The 20,122-nt window shown below is 37.3% G+C and overlaps 1 long non-coding RNA gene and 1 pseudogene across 1 annotated transcript in view; one reads left to right on the forward strand and one right to left on the reverse strand.

Annotated features, from left to right (window-relative positions):
* The first annotated feature begins 235 nt into the window (after positions 1-235).
* On the forward strand, positions 236-1,127 carry LOC100450848 (adaptin ear-binding coat-associated protein 1-like; annotated as a pseudogene).
* An 8,321-nt stretch (positions 1,128-9,448) lies between these two features.
* Positions 9,449-20,122, reverse strand: part of LOC129060331 (uncharacterized) — a 52,769-nt gene continuing 42,095 nt past the window's right edge. The window contains exon 3 of the long non-coding RNA XR_008526941.1: positions 9,449-10,154. This is a non-coding gene — a long non-coding RNA (uncharacterized LOC129060331). The remainder of the gene's footprint in view (positions 10,155-20,122) is intronic.

Here is a 20,122-nt window from a genome sequence, read left to right on the forward strand (position 1 = left end):
AGGTTCTAGCCATGTAATTAGATAAGAAAAATACATAAAAGATATCCAGGTTATAAAGAAAGAAGTAAAGGTATCTTTGGTTTCAAATACCATGATCTTTTATATAGCCAACCTGAGGAATCCACTCATAAATGAGTTATTGTTGCAAGGTAGAAGACTAACCTACAGAAACCTACTGTATTCTACACAGCAGTATGAGCAATCTGAAAATAAAATTAAGAAAATGGAAGCCAAGATGGTGGCCGAGTTGGAGTATGAGTCTGTGCTGTGTGTGAAGCCGGATGTCAGCGTCTGCTGGATTCCTCCCTGGGCCTCCAACCATGGTTACAGGGCATCTGACTGGAAATTAGACCAGCCTGATTGGACTGGTCGCCTCCGAATCATTTCAAAAGGGAAGACTGCCTATATCAAACTCGAGGATAAAGTTTCAAGGGAGCTCTTCACTCAGGCACCAGTAGAACAATATCCTGGTATTGCTGTGGAGACAGTGACAGATTCCAGCTGCTACTTTTTAATCTGGATTCAGGATGGTGCTGGGCACAGTGCTGTCATTGACACTGCTGGCTTCACAGATAGGCAAGATGCCTTTGACTTTAATGTCTCCTTGCAGGATCACTTCAAATGGGTAAAGCAGGAATCTGAGATTTCCAAGGAATCTCAAGAAATGGATGCTCATCCTAACTTGGATCTGGGCTTCAAAGAAGGACAAACCATCAAGTTGAGTACGGGGAACATTACAACCAAGAAAGGAGGTGCTTCTAAGACCAGGACTGCAATGGGTGGGGGCCTGAGCTTACACCCATCCCCGCCAGGAGGCAAAGTCACTATTTCCCCACTGTCCTCCTCAGTTCCATCAGCAATCATGTCACCCCACCACCCATTCCAAAATCTAACCATGGAGGCAGTGATGCAGATATCCTTTTAGATTTGGATTCTCCTGCTCCTGTCACAACACCAGCACCAACTCCAGTTTCTGCAAGCAATGACTTGTGGGGAGACTTCAGCACTGCATCCAGCTCTGTTCCAAACCAGGCGCCACAGCCATCCAACTGGGTCCAGTTCTGAATGGCATTGGCAGGGCATTAAGGACAGATTTAAGGAATAAAAATGACCTCGAGGGCACCAATCTGTGAGGGAAGTCAGAAACCCATTTCCTCTCCAGAACCAAAATGACGACAATCTTTTTCATAGCTTCTCCATTACATTCAAGCTGGTTTATGTCACTCCCCTGTGTTGTTACTTGTACAGCCAAAAGAGTACCTATTATCTTCTGCTTAGTACCAAGGTAGAGGACTAGTGGATCTTATAATAATTTTGGCTGACTATGCAGGGCTCAAAAGGCCAGTGTCTCTTTGAGGAGGAATGATCTAACATCTGTAAAATTTGTCTTATCTTTTAAATTCTTCAACTCATTTCAAAATCATCTCATGACCCTTGTGTGCCTCTTTGTGAAGCCCTATTTAGCAATTCCAGGGAAGTCAAAAACCTTGCAACTTCCTTCTCCACTAATCCAGGACTAAAAATGGACAGGCTGACCTCAGTGTTTACAAATTCAGAATTTTGATAGGGGTAGATATGGAGTGTAGGGAGACCCCCTGAAACTATTGCTATGGAATAAAAGATGAAATGCTCCTGATTATTGTAAATACAAAGTTGCATGCAGGATTGTGTAAAGACAATGCCAGGATGGACTGCCAGAATGAGCCAACAGCATGTGATGTGCTTCCCCCTGCAGAGAGCCTATGAACAGACATGCAGTCAGGGAGGTTTCACATCACTAAGATTCCTATCCCAGAAAAGCAGATGTTCATAGCTCTGGGAATGGAATGCAACCCTTGTGGATAGCCTATAAATGGACGCATGAGGGGCACGTGTCCATATGGATAAGATAGGGCTATAAAGGCCCTCATCTTGCCACGGCTCTTCTAGGCCTCTTTAGGGTTAAGGCATACTCCCTTCTGAGAATTTCTGGTCTAACAGGTTGTCTAGCTTCACGTCCTGTTTCTATGGATTGTTTGTAACCAGCTTTTGCTGCAACTGTTACTGCTGATTAATATCTTCCTAATCACAGGTTATGGAAAGGCTGTGTTTCTGTTTTAAGGCTCTGTTAGAAATTCTGATGCACACACTATATTGTAAATTCTTATCTCTGTATACTGTACTTCTGCGTACAGATGTTATGTTAAAGAATTACTTCATCCCCATGTGACCATATCACCTCACAATCAAATGACCCTAAATCCCTCACTAACCTACCCGCGCCCTCACTAAACTTAATAATAAATGCTGGTATATCCAGTGCCTTGGCGGCATCACAGGACCAGAAGGCGATGACCCCCCTGGACACAGCTTTCATTATCTTGTGTGTGTCCATTATTTCTCAACCTGCCGAATCGCCTGGGAACAAAGAAAGAACCCTGTTGCATTGCGAGCTGCTGGCCAGATCCCACAATAATGGAGAAAGACCTATTTCCTGGGTCTCTGCTGTATAGCCTTCTTCAGGGTTATCATACTCAGTGAATACCCAGTGCTGGGTGCAGCTCCATCACCCTCTTGTGTGTTTACATGTCTCTTTCTATGATAAGAGGGTTATGTTGGTGGCACCTCCACTATGGTTTTCTGTTTGTTCAATTTGAATTGTGAAACATCTTTGACCAATGGGTATCTCTGTGATGAAGGAGGTTCAAGAGGCTGTGCTTTCCAAGTGATATTCTATAGGAGTGTTTAATTTCTTGCAGCTCCATCTAGTTGCTGCATTTGAAGCATGGCCTTAATTTGTATTTGCCCTGTTATTTGACCTAAAGTTGAAAAGTATAGAGTTTTTAACCTGATCTGTACAGCAGAGAGGCTGAAAGCACTTAACTCTTGTTTAGTACCCACAATGCCTTGCTGTCTGGGTATCTGGCCCCTTTCCATAGACATTTCTTTTCAGTTCATGTAGTTCTTTAATAGAAAGCTGCTATTGTTTGTATAGTTATTTGTGAAGGAAGTTGGGAGAGTCACAGCTTTACTGTGACAGGTTTTGCCCAAGGCTTTGACACCTGTCACCCAGGGTATCTTAAAAGCAAGTTGTTCTCCCATCACTTTCTTTTCCCTCTGCCCTGCCATTCCTTTTACAATGCTGTGAAAAAGTTCTGCTTCTTGGATGAATGGGTACTTTCTATTTTTTTTCTAAATGAGCAATTTTGAGGATTAAATGGGAAGATATACTTGCTTCCCTTTTGTACCTATTTGGAATGTACTGGCAGGAGGGAGTCCTTATGTTTAGTTTCAAAATATATTACTTTCCTGGATTTCCTTCTTAACTTTTTCTGACTTTGGGTCCATTTTCTTTTCATTGCCTCATTTTCCAGGAAGCTCTATTCTTGAAGAGCCATGGCAAGACATATTAAAATTCCAATAGAAAACACTAAAAGGAAAGTCTGTAGAAGCATTAGTGACTAAATACTGGCAACCTATTTTCTCAATCTTCCTCCATGTTGTGTTCTTTGTATTCTTAAGATGATAATATATTATGTATTTGAATTCCTGAAAAATGGGAAATGTTTAAGATATATCTATATAAAGCATATGCTGTATTGGTGCAATAATGTTAATTAAAAATATGAAAAAAAGAAAAAAATTCCAATTATAATAGCATCAAAAAGAATAAAATACTTAACAATAACTTCAACAAAAGAAATGCAAACCTTGCACTGCAAGTTTTTGCAGTATAAAATATCACTGCAAATTACAAAATTAGAAAACTATAAAACATTATTGAAATAAAGTAGAAAAACCTAAATAAATGGCAAAACATTTAATGCTTGTGGATCAGAAACTTAATATTTTTAAGATGCCAATACTCCCAAACTGACCCACCAATTCAATAAAACCTTTATCAAAATTCCAGCCGGCCTTATTATGGAAATTGAAAAGCTCGTTCTAAAATTTACATGGAAATGCAAGTGACCTAGAATGGTCAAAACTACCTTGAAAAGGAAAAAGTTGTAGGACCCAACTTTTCTAATTTCAAAACTCACTATAAAGCTAGACAATATGGTACTGGCATAAGGATAGATATATAGACCAATGAATTCAGAATTGAAAATCCAGAATTAAACTGTTACACTTATTGTCAATTGATTTTTGAAAGTGTGTGAAGACCATTCAGTGGGAATAGAACAGTCTTTGCAAAATACATTATCGAGACAATTAGATATACACATGCAACAGAAGGAATTTGGACCCCTACTCATACCATATGCAAAAAAATCAACTCAGAATGAAACAAAGACCAAAATGTAGGAGCTAAAACTATTAAACTTGTAGAAGGAAGCATAAGTACACATCTTTGTGCCCTTAGATTAGGCAACAGTTTCTTAAATATGACACCAAAACACACACACAAAAAGACATAAACTGGACTTTATCAAAGTCAAAAACTTGTGTGTGTCAAAAGACACTATCAAGAAAGTGAAAAGACAACCCACAGAATTGGGTCTGATAAGGGCTTGCTATCCAAAATATATAAAGAGTTATTATGACTCAATAATAAATAGACAACCCAATTAAAAATAGGCAAAGAGTTTGAATATAATTTCTCCAAAGAAAATGGCCAATAACACATGAAAAGATGTTCAATATCATTAATTAAAGAAATACACATCAAAACCACAATGAGATATCTGACACCCACTAGATTGGCCATAATCAAAAAATAAAAGAAGATAAAAAGAAGGAAGGAAATAAGTACTAGCGGGGATGTGGAGAAATTGGAACCTTCATACATTGCTGATGGGAAGGTAAAATGTTGCAGCCGCTACGGAAAACTCTTTATTTTAGCAGCTCCTCAAAATTTAAACATCAAGTGTCCATACAATCCAGAAATGCCTCTCCTAGGTATATATCCAAGAGAACTAAAAACCATATTTTCACACAAATATGTGTACATGAATGTATATAGCAGCATTATTCATAATAGCAAAAAACTGGAAATAACCCACATATCCATCAACTGATAAATGGATTAAACAAAATGTAATCTATCCATACAATAGCCATAAAAAGGAGTGAAGTACTGATACACTCTACAACATGGATGAGACTTCTAAACATTATGGTAAATGAAAAGAGCTAAACACAAAAGGTCACATATATGATATGATTCCATTTATATGAAATGTCCAGTATAAGCAAAACCCTGGTGGATTAATGATTGCTGGTGGTTGAAAGGAGAGGTAATTAGGACTGACTGTGAATCGATACGGGGCTTCTTTTTGGAGTGATGGAAATATTCTGGAATTAGATAAGGATAATAGCTGCACGATATTGTGAATATGCTAAAATCCACTTGTAAAAATCTAAAATCATGAATATCACATTATGTGAAAAAAATTTTTTTAATTCTTCAGAAGCTTGGGTTATGGAAAGCCTTTTTAGATATAACATCAAAGGCACAAGAGACAAAGAAAATAGATACATTTGAGTTCATCAAAAATTTTTTTGGGGGTATAATAAAAATGTTTTAAAATTAGCTTGTGGTGATGGCTGCATTTCTCTGTAAATATACTAAAAACTATTGAATTTTATGGTATATGAATTATATCTCAGTAAAGCTGTTAAAACTGAAAGCACTATGGGGACTGTGTTGCAGAGAACAGATGCAGGCGGCCAGAATAGAGGTGCTGAGCCCAGTTTCCAGGCAATCCCACTCATGTGAGTGAAAGATGCTTAAGTAGCTGGACTGGGCTTGCAGTGAAGGTGGACAGATGTAACTAGATTCAAGAGATAGGTGGTGGGAGAAATCTGCAAAAGTGTGAAAAGAAACATGAGGATAAATAATATGAGTCAGAAATTAACATGGTATTGGAATAATTTACTCTAATGAGCTCTTCAGAGAATAACTGCCAAATAAATCTAAATAAATAATGAGAATCTGTGCCTTGATGAAGATGCAAACTTATTCTTCAGTGAGTGTTCTGCATAAAAGGCAACATCTTTCTTGATTGCACTTGGCAACTTCCCAGAAATTCTCATTTAATTGTTTTATTGTAAAGCTGGAAGTCTTGCTCTATCTACTAACACCTCCTTCCCTAAATTAAAGTTTTTGGCAGGATTTAGCGGGGAAGAACAGCACAGGCACTCAGGATTCTTAATAAAAAATTAGAAAGCCATTTATTTCAGAATAGATATTTAAGCCTATTGTGTTGTTAACTTAAAGGATTCAATAAATGGAGGTCTAAATTTTTAAGCATTTTTTTTTTACCTCGCATCTTCAGGGTCTACAATAGTTAGCAAGAAAGAAACAAATTGGGTAAGTCTTCATTGTCTTGTAAATATGAGTTCTTTCTCAAGATGCCAAATCAAAGGGATTAAATCTGCTGATGCTCATCCAATCATTTAAATAAATAATAATATATTTGACTTTTAGCCTCACATCTTATACTTCAGGTGTGAGCTTTAGTTCTATCAGCAAAATTCAGCTTTTTAAATTTGTTACCTTCCTTTTAATTATTGATTTCTTTACACAATGTATTAACTTCATTTCTGTTCCTGAGATTATCTAATTTGAAACTCATTTTATCAAATACCATTTTAACATCTGATTTAGTGTGTGTGTTCAGAATTAGATAGCCCAGAGGGAAAATGCTGTGCTGAGCCAACAACAAAAACATTATTTAAAAAGAATGCTACACTTTCAGATGCAGTTGATATGAATTATTAAAAAACTTTGTTGACTGTGGTTGTCCCTGGGTTTCATATTCACTGGAGTCAAAGCCCATGTTCTAATTGTCTTGTTATTGTTGGGCAGTGCTTTGTTTTGTTTTGTATTCACAGCTGTGCTAAATAGAAGCTTAATTCCATCTTAATATCAAAATTAATGTATTATTATATTTATCATTTATGCTACAGCATTAGGATGTGAGAATTTTTTCACCTGATAAGCTCTGCAAAGTGTTTATAGGAATTTCAGGATGCAAAAATCAGATATCTTTAGGGAAAGATAGTTTTTTTGTTCCAACTAGAATTTAATATAGCTTACAAAAATATAACACAGTAAATTAAATTCTAGCTAAGGAAAATCAGGGAAAGAGTTGATTAGTGAAGTTAAGGAAAGAAAAGAATAGGTCCATACAGAAAGCCTTCTGTGGAAATGTTCTTAAATCAAGCACATTATGCAGTACAGCAATATGTATCCATTTAAGTAGACTTCAGATATAACCAAGCAACTGTGACAGACTGTTACACTGACTGGAGTAAGATTCCTCCTATATTCTGATAATAACCCTTAGGCTTAAATCACACTACATATCTTTCCTTAACAACCAAATTAAGTTAGAGGGGAAAGAGAACAGTAACAGTTACTTTGTGCTTATGATAGGGCTTGGTCCTAGCTTTATAAATTGATTTCAGACAGTTAGGACACCAAAAACTCCAAAGTGTTTTTTCTCAATGGTAGTATCAGTAATAGTAATAGCAACACAATTAACTCCAAAGTGTTTTTTCTCAATGGTAGTATCAGTAATAGTAATAGCAACACAATTAACTCCAAAGATGCCAAGCCAAATTATCACCACAAGTAAAAAATAAAACATACAGTTATATAGCAAAGAGCTATATAACTCTTTGTTATATAGTGGTGCAAAGAGGCAAAGATGAAAATGTTAATAATTACCCACAAATATTACTAATAGCAAGCACTCTACCAAAGTTACTTTGGAAAAAGGTAATAGCAAAGTTTCTTTGGAAAAGAAACATTGGATGAAGTTCCGTGAACTCAGTGGGTCAATATTTTCAGTTATTTGGTCCCAGAGCAGCAAGCGTCACAAAACATGTAAGCTACAATGTAAGATATAAACACAGGTCGCATAGGTGAATGGATATTTATTTAGGTAGATAGAAGCCACTATTTCTTGAGTACTTACTATGTGTCAGCCATTGTATCTGGTGCTATGCGTAATCTACTCATTACAATAGAACTATTTTCCTCATTTTTAAAATGTTTAAATAGTGAGGTTTATTATTGTTCCAAGGTCAAATGTGGGCAGCATTTCAACCCAGGCTTGTCTGTCTCTAAATCATGTGCTGTTAAAAAATTATTACATCATGCTCTGTCTCACAATATTAACAGTTATAAAGGAAATGTTTACTGAGTGCCAATGTGTTTACTCTTTGATTACATGTTATGTGTTTCGAATACATGATCTCATTTGAGCTAGGTATTATTTTATATGTAAGATTTAGAAAGGTCAAATACTAAATAGTTTTATGACCACCAAATCCTTGGGGTCTTTTATTGATCTTCCAAATGCAATCATTTGAAAAATAATGTGTTTACTCGTAGAATTATAATAATCAATGCACAGGAAAAACAAGAAGTATCTTTTTCTGTTTTAAAACTTTTAGATGAGGCAACTGAATTACAAACAATTCAGTGGCCTGCAAGGTCTGTAGACAGTGAGAGGTAAAGCCAAAATTATAGCTCCTGGGTCTGAGTCATGCTGTTTCTCTGGAATGCTCCTTACCTGAAGAAGCTATAGCCTTTGTTATTCCACTGCCCATCAAGCTTTTGTGACCTAACCATGGCTTTTCTCCTCTGGTGGTCTTTAGGGAGACCAGGAAGCCATTGCTTGGTGGAAATACTGCCTCTGTTGTAATATATCATAAGACCATGATGGGTCTGTTGGCAGTTTGTTTTTTCTCTGGGGGGGGGGGGTGTGTGTGTGTGTGTTGTTTTCATAAAAGACACTTTGGTGGAGATAATGTGCTGTTTAACTTCAGTTTAAAAATAAGCTTGTTTTTCAGCTTCTAACGTCAAAGACTCTCCGAAGATGTGGAAATCTAATAAAAATCCATGATAAAAGACTTACATAAGCAGAATTTGTGCTACACATCCATGTGAGACCCCAAGGAGAAAACAGAAGTACTTTGCAAAGCAGAATCTAGAGAAAATTCAGCTTCCTTCTGAACCTGCATATGCTGTGAGAACACAAAGACCTGCTCCCTGACTGGTCTTGGCAGAGGAGAACCATGATTCATTCTTATTACCATGACAGTGGGTAACATGGGCTGTCACGGGGGACAAAGCAAGGCCAGTCTCCTGTACTGAACTCTGTAATGGCCAATATGAATGAGGAGGACAAAACAGCTGAGGACGGTTACATAATCCCTGTTCCTATGTGCTTTAGTAAAAATAGCACAAACTTCACTAGGTAATCTGAACTCCTTACCTTTTTCGATCAATATGATGATGATTTAAAAAAGTAATACCAATGATAATGATGACCTCACAGGACTGTTAGGAAGATTTTTTTTTTTAATCTTGTGTCTGTGTTATATATAAATATATGTACTATATGCATGTATACTGTGTATATATAGATGTAATACATATACACATATAAAGCACTTAGCACAGTGATTCATCCATTCAGGCATTCACTCATTCAAACACTCAGTATAAATACTGGTTTCCTAGAGATTTTTTTTTATTCTGCCCTCCTTCTTTATCTCAACTTGATTTAAATATGTTTGATATGTTTCAATTCATTATAGTTGTTATTGATGGTTCAGTTATTCCATTTTTTGAGACAAATGGGAGCCAATTTAAGTTGGTTCTTGAGTCCTTTTGATATGACTTCAATGATTTTCAATGATTTCCTTACTTTCAAGATTGAGGTTTCAGGCTTCTTCTGTACATTTGCTGCCACAGACCTGGAATCAGCCATTTCTCCAAAGATCCCTGGTTCCTTTCATTAAAGTTGGGATTTAGAGACTATAGTCCAGACACTTGGGATGGTCATCTGTTCTGAGTCAGTAGTTTTTCTAGAACTTTTCGGTGGAAAAACTTAGAAAATATGTAAGTTTTTATTTTGTTTTGTTTTGGTTTTTGTTTCGTGAGACAGAGTTCCACTCTTGTTGCCCAGGCTGGAGTGCAACGGCCTGATCTCGGCTCACTGCAACCTTCCCCCTCAGGTTCAAGCGATTCTCCTGCCTCAGTCTCCCAAGTAGCTGGAATTACAGGCATGCGCCACCATGCCTGGCTAATTTTGTATTTTTAGTAGAGATGGGGTTTCTCCATGTTGGTCAGGCTGGTCTTGAACTCCCAACCTCAGCTGATCCGCCTGCCTTGGCCTCCCAAAGGCTGGGATTACGGGCGTGAGCCACCGCACCTGGCCGAAAATATTTAAGTTTTTAAAGAGAAAATGCATTTGATATTTATAAAATTTACACTATTTTACCATTCAAATTTAAGACAACAGGTTCTGATGTAATGTCTTTGATTTTATATTTGTATCTCTTCCCTTACACTGAAAATATTGAACCCTAACAGCATTCATATAATTAACATCATTACTGGTTTTCTATGTTCTAATATGTGTGTGCGCAGGCATACACACACCCACTTATCCAAGTTGGTTTAGAATAACAATTTTAATAATATTATAAACACTATGATTACTAAAAACTGTGTAAGATTACTTTGTTATTTTTTTCCTTAGGATATATTCTAGGAGTATACTATCAAATAATTGTTTTTTTAAAATCACTTGAAATAATTATTCTCTCTTTGGTAAAACAAGCAACTCAATACAGAGGTAGGTTCTTTCCTGTCATTTTGACTTTCATTATTTAGATTTAATTTTGTTTATAATTATGTAAAGAATGTACATTTTTCCAGTGTCAAATCTACTACATAAGATACATGCTAAGAAGTCTACCTTTCACATTTATCACTTCCATTCTGTGTTCTCCTTCTCCCTAATCATTCATGTTAGGTTTATCATTCTATTGTTGTTGTTGTTGTTGTTCTTATTTTGAGACAGGGTCTCACTCTGTCACCCTGACTGGAGTGGAGTGGCGCTATCACAGCTCACTGCAGCCTTAACCCCTCAGGATCAGGTGATCCTCCCACCTCAGCCTCCCTGGTAGCTGGGAATACAGGCATTCGCCGCCATACCTGGCTAATTTTTGTATTTTTTGTAGAGACAGGGTTTCTCCATGTTGCCCAGGCTGGTCTCTAACTCCTAAGCTCAAGTGATCCACCCACTGCAGCCTCCCAGAGTGCTGGAATTAAAGGTGTGAGCCATCACAACTGGCTTTTTCCATTCGTGTTTGAATATAAACAAATGCAGATGTAAGTATTTTGCACCTTCCCCTGTCTCAGAAGGCAGCATAGTTTACACACTTCTCTCTAGTATGCCTTTTCCATCTAGTAAACTATCCTAGCCACATTTTCTAGTGCCTATGGTGATCTTTAGTATCTTCTTCATGCTGCATAGTCCTCCGTCGTGCAGATCTTCTACAGCTTATTCTTCTACTATTAGACATTTGGCTGGTTTAATCTTTTGCTATTACAAATAGTGTTGCAATAAATAATCTAAGGCATAAGTATTTTCATATTTTCACTAGTTTTTTAAAATACTAAAAGTGGGACAGCTGAGTTAAAAGTAAATGCATGTGTAATTTTGCTAGCTACCACCAATAGGAAATGAGAATGTTACTTTCTCTCAGCCGGGCCAACAATATTATTTTCAAACTTTTGCATTTTTGCCAATCTGATATGTGAGAAATAATATCTTGGTGAAATTTTAAATTGTATGTCTCTTACTCTAAGTGAAGTTAATTATCTTTTCTCACACTTATGGGCTATTTGCACTGTTTTTCCTTTTTCTTCTAAAAGTTTGTTGAAACTTTTTATTTCTATTTCTAGAAGCTCTTTATGAAGTGATATAACTGGCAGTATTTTCTCCCATTGGTCATTTGTCTTTTTAGTTTACTTGCCATGTAAAAGTTGCTTTTGGATTTTGAGTAATAAGTAGGAAATTATTCCACATTCCTGGTGTATAGAGAAATTCATTCACATTTTCTTCTACTATTTATATGACTTTATTTTTCCAATTTAAATTACTAATTCATTTGGAACTTAATGCTAGTACACAGTAGGCAGAGAGATCAATTTTTTTTCTCTTTCCAAATAGCTATTTAGTTATCTTAACACCATTTTTTTAGAAGTCCATCTCCCACAAAGATTAAAAAATAAAGTATTTGCTAAAAAAAAAAGTAAGAAAAAATAACAGAATAATAAAATTTCAGTAATACTAAAAATATATATACATATTTTTTTGAGATGGGAGTCTCACTTCCTTGCCCAGACTGGAGTACAGTGGTGCGGTCTCAGCTCACTGCAACCTCCACCTGCCCAGCTCCAGGGATCCTCCCACCTCGGCCTCCCGAGTAGCTGGAAACACAGGTGCATGCCACCATGCCTGGCTAGTTTTTTGTATTTTTGGTAGAGACGGGGTTTTGAGCTGAGAACACAGGTGCATGCCACTATGCCTGGCTAGTTTTTTGTATTTTTGGTAGAGATGGGGTTTTGTCATGTCACCCAGGCTAGTCTCAAACTCCTGAGTTAAAGTGATCTGCTTGCATCAGCCTCCTAAATTGCTGGGATTACAGGTGTGAGCCACCATGTCCAGCCCTAAAAAAATTAAAAGTCCATCTTACTCATCCTTTTCATCCTCTTCCGCTTACCTTCCTTTCCATTTCCAAAACAATTCCCTCTTTAACACATTCAGTGGAGTATCTTCAGAATCCAGGGAGGATCTAGCATCCATGTGTGTGTGTGTGTGTCTGTGTTGACTGAAGACTACCCAGTGTTAGGAGTCAGAACCCAACACAGGGAGGTAGACATTCACATGTTTGCAAACCCAGGCATGAAATGTAAGGGCCAAAGCAGAGTGAGAGACATCTATGCAGAAGGTAGGCCTGGAGTAAAGTCAAAGCCCAAGCAAGGAAAAGAGGATATCCATCTGTGGGAAAACCCTAGCATGCCTGTCAGAGCCCAGATAGCATAATGAAGCTATCTGTGTAGGGGAGCAGGCATGGCAACAGTGCTGGGCGATTGGTTATATTCAGAGGAATTGATCAAATGGGTAAATATATGAAGGATTTTTTGGAGAAGGAATTACAATATAGAACAAAAGAACAAAAAAATGGACCCTCTACACTGAAAACAACAAAATGTTGCAGACAGAAATTAAAGAAGACTTAAATTATTTCAAAAATAGACAATGTTAATATATTGAAAAACTCAATATTTTTAAAATATTAATCCTTCCCAAAGTGATTAATGGAACCAATGTTATCCTGTTCAAAATTCCAGCATTTTGGTAGAAATTAACAAATTGATTTTAATATTTAAAGGAAATATAAAAACCTGGAATAGCCAAAATAATCTTGCAAAAGAAGAAGAAAGTTAGAGGACTCCAGCTATCTGATTTTAAATTTTATTGTAAAATTATAAAATTATTAATGGACTGTGCTATGGCATAAGGACAGAAAGATGCATGGGTCAGGTGTTCTTTAGTTTCTTTCTGCAATATTTTGTTGTTTTCGGTGTGGAGGTTTTACATGTTATTTGTAAGTATATTAAATTGTTTACTGTATTATAAATGGTATTGGTTTTTACATTTGATTTTCCAACTGTTGGTTGCTAGTATACAGAAATAAATTAATTCCGCAGATTGATTTTTTATCCTGTGAGCTTCCAGAATTCGTATAGATTGATTTAGAATTGCCAACATAGACAATCATGTCATCGAAGAATAAAACTAGATTAACTATTTCTTTCTTCTGTATGACTTTTGTTTTACTTGTATGCCTTACTATACTAGCTAGGACTTCCAGTACCATATTAAATAGAAGTAGTGAGAGTGGATAACTTTGCCTTGTTTCTGAATTTAGGGAAAAAAACATTCAATCTTGAACCATTAATTATGTTAGCTGCAGTTTTTTGTTTCCAATAATCGGACTGAAAAAGCTTCCTTCTAGGTCTGATTAGTTGAGAGGTATTGTCATAAATAGATGCTTAATGCTTTTTCTGTATGTATTGAGATGGTCATATGGTTTTTCTCCTTTATTCTGTTAAGATGATGAATTATACTGATTGATTTTCAAATGTCAAACCAACTTCACATTCCTGAGATAAAAATCACTTGGCTGTAATGAATTATCCTTTTTCTATATTTCTGCATTTGATTTTGTAATATTTTTGTTAGGAATTTTTCCATCTATGTTCATGACAGTTACTAGTCCGTAATTTTCCTGTCTTTTCTTTTCTTTTTTTTGAGACAGAGTCTCACTCTGTCACCCAAGCTGGAGTGCAGTGGCATGATTTTGGCTTAGTGTAACCTCCGCCTCCCAGGTTCAAGTGATTCTCCTGCCTCAGCCTCCCAAGTAGCTGGGATTACAGGCATATGCCACCACACCCAGCTAATTTTTGTATTTTTAGTAAAGATGGGGTTTCACCACGTTGGCCGGGCTGGTCTTGAACTCCTGGCCTCACGTGATCCGTCCACCTCGGCCTTCCAAAGTGCTGGGATTTCATTGTTTTCTTATCACCTTTTTGATCCCTGTGGATCCTGTGTTAATGTTCCTCTTTCCTTCCCAATGTCAGTAAACTGTGCCTTCTCTCTTTATTGTCTTTATCAGTCTTGCCAAAAATTTATAATTAGTAATTTTCAAAAACTACCTTTTGGAATTATGACTTTTTTTTTTTTTTTTTGAGACAGGGTCTCACTCTGTTGTCCAGGCTGGAGTGCAGAGGTGCTATCTCAGCTCACTGCAGCCTCAACCCCTCAGGCTCATGCGATCCTCCCACGTCAGCCTTTCTAGTAGCTGGTCAGCTCCTGCTTTTATCTTTACTTTGGTCATCGCTAGGTATTTCCAAATTTAGCAGACACATTTCAGTGCCCCCAAGTGTTAGAGCGACCTAGTCATGCATGGAGATGAATCACTTAGGAAATGAACTTCAATCTGTCAAAAGTTACTGCTTGATTTTCAATACAAACTATTTAACCATTAGAGATCTTTCACTTTAGCAAAGAAAGCAAAAGAAACCTTTTTTTCTTTCTTTTTTTTAAATTAATTAATTTATTTATTTATTATTATTATACTTTAGGTTTTAGGGTACATGTGCACTATGTGCAGGTTAGTTACATATGTATACATGTGCCATGCTGGTGCGCTGCACCCACTAACTCGTCATCTAACATTAGGTAATCAAAGAAAAAATACAGATAGTAACCCTAATATTATTTGATACAACTTACATTTTACTGGTAAGCCTAAATGTGCTAAATTTTTTGAGTTCAAGAACCTGGATTGTAAAAAACACATTATCTTTATAGTATGCTACATAATTAATTGCTATGGCCAAAATTTTTCCAAAGAAACTTTGGGCTATTAATGAAAATTTAAAAATCATAGACTTAAACCTTGATTGAGAAACAAAAGCGGCTTATAACTGTACATTTATGTCATTGTTAATTAGTTCATCAGTTATTCAGTTAATGTAATAGAATTTTTTCCCCAAGAAGCTGAAATAAAGCTGGTGATGCATTTCACAATTGATGATGTCTCTGAATTCAAAAAATGGTAAGTATTTTTCAGAGAAATGGTACTCTATGTTTCTGTGCTCATGAGTACAGTAGTTTTTAAATATTTCCTGATTTGTTTTTCCTAGCCACAAATCATTTTGATTCCCCATATCTTGGCCAATACAAAAGCCCTGGTTTGAGAAGGGAGAAGGCCTGATGTAAGCAAGTCTCAGTAAAATGAAAAAAAAATATGCACACTGGTCTCTGGAATAGAAGGAAGAAGAAAGTGAAGGAAAGAAAGGAAAGCAGTGAAACATGCAGATCCTGACTTCCTCTCTCTGGTCTAAAGTCCTAGAGCAGGTTAGTACAGAGGGAAGCCTCACTTCCTGCCGGGGGCTCTGGGAGAAGTCCACCTCACAGGATGCCCTGCCCTGAACGGTGGTGGCTTCATCCGAGTAAGGGGGCAGCCCTGCCAGTTTGCAGGAGGGAGGGACAACTGTTTCCAGTACCCCTGTCCCTCCAGTAGTTTATCCAGAACTGCTTCCAGTACCCCTGTGCCTCCAGTAGTTTATTCTGTTAGTAGGTGCCAAAGCCAAGACACCAGTCTGGGCAGTCTAAATCCAGAAACTGAACACGGAGCTACCAAACTGTGCACAGGCAGAATCCAGGTTGGAGAGAATGACTGCTATTTCCAAAGTGTAGTGAGCCTTCTTCCAACTACTAATGCTATTGTTTCCCCACCTGAGCTTAAAGGGCCTCCAAGCAAAGTCAGACTTTTGGAGAGGCTTTCGTTTTGCCATCCAGCAATGTGCAGGTAAGCCTGTATCAAGAGAAAGATGCATAGCCTTAGATGTATTCATTATGTTACTGTTGGTAATCAGGCTGACATGAGCAGGGCAGAAGACGGCCCTCCTCCCCGCCCCCCACCAGGAATGGCAGGCGACCATCAGGTGATGGTCAGACAATTATTAAGCTGTCTCTCTAAAAGAATAATTGGTTGCAGCCAGCACCAGGGAAAAGCGCTCTCCCAATAGATGGAAAAAACCTGAAACTGAAGATCAGCAACTTCCTGATACGATCTCAGGAACTGGGTGAGTGGGCTCAAGCATGCGCACTAAGAGGCAAAATGCTGGCATTTTTAAAAAACGCCTCAAGGGAGCATGCGTACAACTCCAGCAAACACACTGCACATGCGGCCCCTCCCAAGTGCTGGCAGGCCACTGCGCATGCGGACAGCCCACCCCAAGGGAAGAACCAGGGGAGAAGCAACACTAGACCCCAGAAGTATGCCAACATGTAAAACCCTAAGTCAAAGCTCAAACCATGCCCTTGATCTTTCATGTCGCCCACCTGGCCCTCTTCTAAGTGTACTTTACTTTCCTTCCTACTCTAGAACTTTTTAATAAACTTTCACTCCTGCTCTAAAACTTGCCTTGGTCTCTCACTCTACCTTATGCCCCTCAGTGGAATTCTTTCTTCTGAGGAGGCAAGAATTGAGCGAGGTTGGTGCAGACCCATACAGATTCGCCACCACTCACATACTTTGGTGCCGCCTGCTCAGACACGTTCCCTAAGCGCTAACAATTATGTGAGAGGGAAATAAAATCACAGGACCCCAAACTCACTATGCTAAAGGGAAAGTTAAGCTTGGGAGCTGAGTCACGCAAAAACTGCCTTCCTTTTGTTCCCAAACAGACAGCAGTACCTTCACATGCTTTCTTTATCTCATAAAACGTAGATCTACTGAGCAGGAGATGAATGCAAAATTGGCTATTTCCCCATACCTTTCTTTTCACATATAAAATGTAGATTCACTGAGTGCTAATCCGAGCCTCAAAAGAATATGACCACTTGCCTCCTTGCCTACTCGGCCCCATTTTTTTTTCTTTCTTCTTTCTTTTTCTGCTCACCCTTTGCTATTAAATATTAAAGTTCTCAAAACCCTCTTTGGAAGAAGCACAGGACACAGATTCTACCGTGATTTGTGTTTCTTTTTCCTGGGTGTGTCCTCAACGTTGGCAAAATAAACCTCTTATCAATTGAGACCTGCCTTGGTCACTTTTGGTGTGCAGTTATAAAGTAAGGATGAAAATATATAGCCTAAAATTATAAGGAAGAAGTTTTAAAATCAAGAAAAACAAACAAGAAGAACAGGTGAGAACTAATAAAGATAAAAGTAGGACATTTTAATTAATTAGAAAAGAAAAAAATTGCAAGCAATGAATACATACTGGTTCTTTCAAAATGTCAGTCATCAAAGCAAATCTCTGAAATTCAGATCAACATCAAAATAAAGAAAACATGAATAGGAAACATCTGGAACGAGAAAGAATATAACTACAAATACCAGAGGGTTTTTTGTTTGTTTGTTTTAAGCTCTGGGGAATGTTACGTATAATTATAAGCCAAAGTTCTGAAAATTTCATTGATAGTAATGACCTTTTAGGAAAAACGAGTAACCAAATTAAAACAAGAAGAGGAAAAAAAATCTGAATTGAGCAATGATCATGGAAGAAAAAGATAAAGCTGTTAAGCACAAGAGCTGCTGGCCCCAAGTGAGCCATTCCCCAAGTCTGTTTGTTCAGATATTAAAGAAAAGACAATGAAATCACCTTTGCAAAAATTATAAGAGTGAGAAAATTATGGTAGTAAAAGAAATCTGATCTAAGGCCACCTCCATTTGCCTTTAGCCTTCAAACTTACCTAATGTATTCCCAGGCTTGGGCCAAGCTAACTTTGGGAGACATTTAGTTTATAGTTTAAATCATAGTAGCCCTTCCTCAAAGCTCAACTGCCTTTTTAAAGCTAAGGAAAGGCCACCAGGCTAGAAGGATGAGAGAAGCCCAAATTCTGCTAAGGTGTAGACATAAACAATTACAAGCCGTTATTCCGAAGGTCACAAGATACGCAACTTTCCCAATTACTCCTGCAGATAACATCACTATTACAGAACCTAAGATTGGCCTTTTGAGGTATCTTTTCAGGTTTTTTGTATGTCTGATGACCAGTGGCTCCACCTGGACCCACCCATGGCTCCTGCGGCACCACCCAGAAGTGACTCAGCACACAGGAGGACCATTTCCCACACTCCTGTGATTATACACCCAACCAATCAGCAGCAAGCACCCATTGTCTGTCCAGCTCCTCTCTCTCCCCAAACTATCCTTGAAAATCCTAGCTTCCAAATTTTCAGGGAGGCTGATTTGAACAATAATAAAACTCTGGTCTCTCATTCAGCGGGCTCTTGGTGTGGACAACTTTACTGCAATTCCCCTGGCTTGATAAATCAGCTCTACCTGTTCAGTGGGCAAGAAAAACCCATTGGATGGTTACAATTATTGCTTAGCTATTAAGATTCTTTTTGAGCTTATAAACAAATATAAAGCTTCCTTATTTATAGTAGAAAGCTAGCATAATCCTCATACCAATTCTAACAGAATAACACACAGAGGACAAAAAAATTGCATGTCAATTTATAAACAGTAATACACAAATCCTAAATAAAATAAAAAATCTAACTCAAAATCATGAATTTCAGAAATTCAATTATTGTTAGAATTTCCAGTAATATTATTAGTTGAGCATTTCTCAAATATCCAATGGAATCTACAGTTACAGAATAAGTAAAAGGGAAAGAGCTGAGTTGAACAAAGTCAAGGAAATGTCTTGACTGTAAGCCTCCTCAGTACCTATAATTTGTTCAATGTTCCTTTCGCTAAAACACTTTGAAAGACCAGACATGAGCTAACTAAGAGCCAATATAAAATTTCACAATGATGGACTAGGCATTCTTGGTAAAGTCAAAAAAAGAGAAAAATAAGTCAGCATGCTTATTTAAGAATGGTCATAAATTCTCACTGGGGTACTGACGTGAGAAAAGAAATCGCACACTAACATGGGAAGGAAAAAAGACAATAAGTTTATAATGACAAGTTATCAAGAAAATAGCTTAAAAAAAGTCAATCAGTAAATGTTAAAATAATAAGAAAGTTCAATAAGCTAATCAGCAAAGAAAGAATCAAAAGTATAGTAACAAAAAATCAACTAATAGAAAGACGGGCATGGTGGCACATAACTGCAGTCCCAGGTACTTGGGAGGCTGAGGCAGGAGGATCACTTGAGGCCAGCAGTTTGAGGATACAGTGAGCTATGATCATGCCACTGCATTCCAGCCTGGGCAACATAGCGAGATCTAGTCTCTAATAAATAAATAACTGCTAGGAAATATTTGGAAGAAGTTATCACTATTTTTAATAAGCACAAAATATAGGCATTGCATAGGAAAAAGATAAAAGAAGTTTCCTGGACCTATGTGAACAAAGTGATACAACTCCATTGAAGGACATAAGTGAAGATTTGGACAACTGAGCAACAATATGAATCTGACAAAATGAATACCAAGTTATCTAAAGCCATGCAATACAAGAAAAGCAAGTAACTTTTTGGAAAAAAAAAAAAAAAAACAATCAGGGGACATGGCATGGGGGAGACGTGGAATCCCGGATGTAAGCTACGTGAGATTAAAAGCTAGAGTGTGGTATCTGAATCATGCAGGACACAGAGATTAACGACACATATTGGAAGGCTTTTTAACATCCTCTGGCATCCAAGAAAATTCATTCATTATAAAAGTGATTTATCTGATGCAAATTAAAACTACAATGAGATATCATTTCACTCCAGTTAAAATGGCTTAGATAAAAAAAAAAAAAAAAAAAAAAAAAAAAAAAAGCCAGGCAATAATAAATGCTGGTAAGCAT

This window comes from Pongo abelii, chromosome 6 (genome assembly GCF_028885655.2).
Source record: "Pongo abelii isolate AG06213 chromosome 6, NHGRI_mPonAbe1-v2.0_pri, whole genome shotgun sequence".
Classification (NCBI taxonomy): Eukaryota; Metazoa; Chordata; class Mammalia; order Primates; family Hominidae; genus Pongo; species Pongo abelii.